Raw genomic sequence first — 6,719 nt, 5'->3', positions numbered from 1 at the left:
TCTGACCTCCGTGCTGACCTCTGCTCTGACCTCCGCTCTGACCTCGGCTCTGACCTCCGTGCTGACCGCTGTGCTGACCTCTGCTCTGACCTCGGCTCTGACCTCCATGCTGACCTCCGCTCTGACCTCGGCTCTGGCGGAAGGCTCTTTCAGGGCCCAGGAGGTGACCATGCTTCTTGGCAGAGGAACCTACTGATTCCAGTCCGGCCTCGTGGGCATCTGGAAACCGCACAGGAGGAGAAGGAGGAGGGGAAAGAGGCGGCTCCCGGCCGTGTTCTGGGAAGGTCCAGGTGGCTTCCCAGGCCGCTGCCCGACCAAGCGCTTAGTCTGGGACACCACCCCTCCACGCTGTGGTGTGGACCCCTGTCCTCGGGTGCGGGTCCTGCAGGGTGTCAGCAGGGGATCCCGGGGCGCACCCGCACCCACCCCATCGCCAGACCCCACGGCAGCCGCGGGCAGGCAGCCTGGGAATGCCACCCGTCCACGGGGCTGTGACCATTTCTGAGAGCAGGAGCGCCCTGCCCTGGAAGGGTCCAGTCTGGCCTCCTCCACGCTTCCCACAGGACACTTTCCCAGTTAGCCAGCTGTCCACAGACCTGCTGGGTGGGAGGCGGTGGGGAGGACGGGACAGGGCCCGAGCGTCCCCCCTCGGGCTCAGCCCCACTGCAGACGCGTCTCCTCGCCTTGAAGACGAGCCTGGGACCTGATGCGATCTCAGGAAGCACTTTCAGAGGCTGCAGGGTGGCAGACTAATCACGGAGGACGCCGCTAAGCCCAGCCTTGCTCTTTGAAAGCTCTGAGAACTGATTTTATCAACAGAGCAACTGTCCCGCAGGCTCCAGGGCCTGGAAGGGAAGACACGGGCTGGGGCAAGGACCCCACCCACCCGCCTCCTCCCACATGGCCATCCTGGAGACCAGATGGGCAGGGCGGTCAGTGGCCCCGCGCCAGGCTTAGGCCTCTGAGTGAGCCTGAGCTGGTCTCAGCTGCCAGGTGGCCCCACACTCTCCTCCTGCAGAAGACAAACAGGACACAGCAAGTGGCCCCACCTGACCCACCTCCCTGGGGGCTGGGACACACAGGGAGACTGAGTCCAGCCGCGGAAGGCCCGCAGCAGGAGCGGGGAGCCCAGGGCAGAGTGTGCACCCCAGGCAGGAGGCTAACAGGGTCCCACAGGCAGGCCGTGGTGAGGACATGCCCGTCGGGGCCACAGGAAGGGCCCTGGGCAAACAGCCCTGGGCTGACCTCGTGGGAAGGGCTGACGGCAGCCTGGCAGGGGTCATAGCGTAGCAGCAGCACCATCACGGGCACACATCACGCCCACCGAAAGGTGGACGACAAGGGGGGGCCCCAGGGAACGTCCCCCGGGGATGGTGACTGACAGCCCCATCGCCAGACGGGGAGGAGGCCACACCGAGGACATCATGGCAGACGTCACAGTGCAGGAATGGTGGCCAACACGGCCCCACTGAGGGGTGGGGGCGGCCACGCTGCCGGCATCACAGCTGGCACCACAGCGGCTCCAGCCCGAGTGTCAGGGAGATGGAAGCACTGGCTTGGCGGGCACCAAGGGCTGGCGACATGTCCTTGGGGGTCCGTGCCAGGCCCAGGGGCTGGGGCTGCTGCGTCCCAGGGTCCCCTCTGACCTGGGATCGCTGCCGGGGGTGGGGGTGGGGGTCCTCCAGGACCAGGGTGGGTTGGGGTGTGGGCAGAGGTCTGGATTTAGCCCAGGGTGCCCCCCATCCAGGGGATCCGGCCCCTCTCTCCGGGTCAGCACTTGGTCCCTTGCCCACCATCACGGCTTCTCATCTACACCCCTCCTAGCCAGCGAGGGCCTCACTGGGCGGCAGTGCCTGTGGGTGGCAAGCACTTAGTTGACCGGCCAGACCCTGGCATTGCAGCCTGGCCTGCTGCCATCCATGGGGTTGCAAGCTGTGGCTTCAGCCTGAGACAAGTGCCTCATGACGCTCCGCCTGCAGGTTCTTAACTCAAGGTGTCTCCTGAAACCACACCAGCACTGCTCAGCTGGGCAGGGCATGACTTGCTTACCCCGCCTCGTGCCCCCCGGTGCAGGCAGGCGGCCTCTCCCAGGAGCCCAGGCTTGGCTGGGGGCCCACTCCCCGCCCCCACGGCAGCCAGCAGAACTGGGAGCCTGGCGGGGTATGGCCCCAGGCGGGGTCTTCTGCCTGCAGCCCAAAGACGGGGGGACCCAGCCTGAACCAGCTTCCCCAGAAAGGCCCAGCAGCTGGAGTCCAAACGGGGGGCGCAGCCTCACCCCCCCGGGCTGGGCAGGCTTGGTCAGCGAGCGGCCGAGACAGCCCCTTTGGGGGCTGAGGCTGCAGAAGCCGGGACAGAGGAGCCTGGTGGGCTGCCGTCCGCGGGGTTGCAAGGAGCTGGACTGAAGCGACTGAGCACACCCGTGCTGAGGGGGCAGCTGCCGCAGGGCCCGGCCAGCACGGAGAGAAGGCGGTTCCAGTGCTTCCTCCGGAGGAAAAGGCCTGCGGAGGCCAGACTGCCTTCTGGCTGGTGAGCCCAAGCGCCAGGCGGATGTCCCTGTTTCCTGAGCCGGCCTTCCAGCCCCTCCTGGCTGGGCTCCAGTGGCGAGGACACCCTGAAATCCGGGAGCGGGTCTCTACTCACCTCCCAGCCTCCTCGGGCCTGTTGCTGAAGCCCCTCGGGCTCGCTGGACCCTCGGTACACCCTCGACCCTGTGGGGACAAAGAGGGACGCACAGCGGCTCCACAGGGACTGTGTGTCACAGGGACCTGACTGCCCCAGGCGGGGGGTTGCCAGCGGTGCGGACAGCCAGGCCCGGAGGCTGAGCTGAGCAGGACGGGGTCCCTCTGGCTCCTTGAGGTGCCCTGAGCTGGAAGCCAGGCAGACGGGTGGGCGTCCCTGCTGGGGCTGGCAGATGGCGCTGTGGGCTGCAGGGTCCCGGGCAGCATGGCCTTTGGGCACCTCTGAGGTCACACACCCTGAGCGAGGGAGTCTGTGCTCGTCCCACTCCAGACACAGGAGGGGCCTCATGGGGCCGGCAGAGCAGCCGTCACTGGGGTAACAGGAGCCCCGGGGGCCTTTCCGAGGAGGAGGCGGGCGTCCCCCAGCTGAGCTGACGAAGGCAGCAGACGGCGGCCAGGAGGCAGGAGCAGTGAACAAAGGGCAGCCCAAGTCAGGGCCGGCCCATCTGAGCTGCCGCCCGATGCCCTGGGACCCGGGCCTCAGGGAAAGGGGCCCCAGTCTGCCGCCCCGTCTCCTGTCAGCCGTCTCTCCGGCTGAGGGCAGCCAGGTAGCCAGGCAGGCAGTGGCCACTCTCTGGAGACTTCACTTCAGTTCAGTTCAGCCACTCAGTCATGTCCGACTCTTTGCGACCCCATGGACTGCAGCACGCCAGGCCTCCCTGTCTATCACCAACTCCCAGGGCTTACTCAAACTCACTTCCATCGAGTCGGTGATGCCATCCAGCCATCTCATTCTCTGTCGTCCCCTTCTCCTCCCGCCCCCAATCCCTCCCAGCATCAGAGTCTTTTCCAATGAGTCAACTCTTCGCATCAGGTGGCCAAAGTATTGGAGTTTCAGCTTCAGCATCAGTCCTTCCAATGAACACCCAGGACTGATTTCCTTTAGGATGGACTGGTTGGATCTCCTTGCAGTCCAAGGGACTCTCAAGAGTCTTCTCCAACACCACAGTTCAAAGGCATCAATTCTTCTGCACTCAGCTTTCTTTACAGTCCAACTCTCACATCCATACATGACCACAGGAAAAACCATAGCCTTGACTAGATGGACCTTTGTTGGCAAAGTAATGCCTCTGCTTTTCAATACGCTGTCTAGGTTGGTCACAGCTTTTCTTCCAAGGAGGAAACTTCAACATACGCCCTGTTTCTGCACCCACTGTGGGTCACCTGGAGGCCTTGCTCGGTGAGGCTGGGGAACGATGGCCACTGTCCACCCAGAACAGGGCCAAGTGGAGGACGCAGGACACAGCAAAAAGAAGGCCCTTCCACTGGCCGACGCAGAGAGGGTGTGGGGATGCGGTCTGTCGTCCTGGGCCCGGGAGGCGGGTGGGGCGGGGCCTCAGTCCTGGTGGGGTCCTCCCTTGACAGGACCCTGTGAGGTGACGGCCATTGTCCACATCAGCCCCACCCTCTCCTGCCATCACACCTGCCCCGAGCACGGGGGTGCAGGTGGAGCAGGCCGCGGTCACTGCACAGGCTCTTCCTCGGGACCCTGGCAGCCAGAGCGGGTGGGACGTCCTGGCTTCCTCCCGTTTCCAGGTGTGGGTGTGGGTGCTAACGCTGCCCCGGCCGGGTCCACGCCCACTGAGGAAGCCCGAGTGTCCTGGTGGGTGAGCCCCCCTCGAGTCGCCCCAGGGAAGCCCCACCTCCGCTCACCTGTGTCTCTGCCATGTGACCCTCCTAGGGTTCATCGAATCCGAGTCAAGAGTTCCCAGCACCAGTGACCTCGAGGGGCTTTCAGGATATCTGGCTGTGCCCCACGGACACGTGGGCAAAGGATCAAACAGACAAACCAGAAGAATGCAGAGGCATGCCACCAAACCACGAGCAACAAAAAATGAATCAGACAAATTGGAAATATCAAAATTAAAAGAACACCATGAAAACAGGGAAAAGACAGCCCACAAGGTGCGAAAAAGATATTTGCAAATCATATATCTGATAAAAAACTTTAATCCATAATATATAAAGAACATTCACAACTCAATGGTTAGAAGGACAAAGATTTAACAGACAGCTCTCCAAGGAAGATACGCAAACAGACAAGCACAGACAACGATGCTGGACGTCGGCACACACTGGGGAAACGCAAACCAAAACCAGAGAGACACCGCGTCACCTGCTGCGTGAACCACATGCACGGGGACAGGATCCGCGAGGGCGTGGAGCCGCCCCACGGCCGGCCGGTCGGGAGCGTGGAGAACGCTGGGCCTCAGCGCGCTCGCGTCCCACAACGCGAAACAGAGGTCCCTAGGGACCCTGAGAGCCCACGCCAGGTGCCATCCACAGGCTTATGCGTGAGCGTCCGGAGCCCCCTGAAAGTGGAGCGACCCAGGCGTACACGGTTCAACAGAACAGGGCCCACCCGCAGCACAGCACGCCACTCAGGCACCGAGAGGCACAGAGCCCTGACATGTTACAGACGAAGCCTGGATGCACTACGCCACGTGGAGGAAGCCGGACTCACAGGGCACACGCCACAGGACGCCCTTCACGTGAAATGTCCCGAATAGGGTGATCCACGGAGGGTGGGCACGCCCCTGGCAGCTGGGCGTAGGAAGATGGGCGTGCCAGGGTTTCTCTCTGAGGCGCAAAGATGTGCTGAAACCGTCAGGGATGGTTGTGCACATCCATGAAAACACGGATGTCGTGGGCCGTACAGAGCTCGCGGGCACCCTGAGGCGTGTGCACTGAGCTCGAGGAAGCCAAAGAATGAGCGCAGAGGATAACGTTTAAAGTTGCCAGTGAGTCCAGCTCCACGTGGACAGGGTGAGGCTTCTGCTTGACGGTCCCACTGCCCAGCGCTCTGTGATAAGGTGCCCGTGAGGCCAATGCCAGGCAGCCCCGGAAGGTCAGCTCACTCCCACCCTCCCAGGACTAGATGACCCCACGCGTGACAAAGACCAGAGCCTCTGCCGGAAAGGACAAGGCTCGCCGGTCTCTGCCAGCACACCTGGCGGGCATCCTCGCCAACACCCTCACACTGCAGGGTGGGGAGCCAGAGGGCACACCAGGGCCCCTCCAGGGGTGGGTCCACACACAGGGTCACAGCCGACCCCCGAGCCGCTGCCCGGTGTGGATGTAAACACGGTGCATTCGGAAGGGCTGCCGTCCCCACGCCGACTGTCTGCGTGCACACAATAGTGTTATTATCGTCACAAAGACACTGACAGGGCCCGTGAAACCAGAAGATGACGAACGCCGCACCCTCTCCTCTCTCTCTAGTCGCTCAGTCGTGTCTAGCTCTTGTGACCCCATGGACTGTATCCAGCCAGGTTCCTCCGTCCATGGGATTCTCCAGGCAAGAACACTGGAGTGGGTTGCCATTTCCTTCTCAAGCTGCACTCTCAGCTGGGGGTTAAAGGCCATAGTGGAGTCAGAGGACAGCGGGGAGAGCCAGGGAGCATTGCTGGGAGAGAGAGGCCTGGGCCCCCATCTGCAGCTGGGAGCCACATGGAAGGCGGCCACCACTGGGTCAGGGCAGGGCCACCTGCAGGGCCCCGGAGACCCTGCCTCCAGGGCCAGGGTGGGAGGCAGGTCCTGCTTGAAGGGTGGGCCCCTCTGGGGCTGGCCTCCAGCTGGGGTCTTGCAGAAGAGATAGTGGGAAAGGCTCATGGGCCAGGCTGCCAGCGGCACCGTTCATGACACACGCTCACACCTCCACGGGCAGCGTGCTTCCCGGCTGACAGTCGGCCTGGGTCAGGAAAGGGCTCCGGGTCAGCCTCCCATCCGGTTTTGGACTAGCTGTGCGGCCAAGGGAACCATGGGGCACCTGTGGTGGGAAGCTGTCCGTCACTCAGTCACGTCCAAATCTTTGGGACCGCCAGGCTCCTCTGTCCATGGGGTTCTCCAGGCAAGAACACTGGAGTGGGTAACGGTTCCCTCCTCCAGGGGATCTTCCCCACCCAGGGACTGAACCCAGGTCTCCTGCATTGGTGGTTCAGCTGGTAAAGAACCCACCTGCAAGGCAGGAGACCTGAGATT

Source organism: Bos mutus, chromosome 20 (genome assembly GCF_027580195.1).
Source record: "Bos mutus isolate GX-2022 chromosome 20, NWIPB_WYAK_1.1, whole genome shotgun sequence".
NCBI classification, from domain to species: domain Eukaryota; kingdom Metazoa; phylum Chordata; class Mammalia; order Artiodactyla; family Bovidae; genus Bos; species Bos mutus.
Note: the sequence above shows the minus strand (reverse complement) of the source record.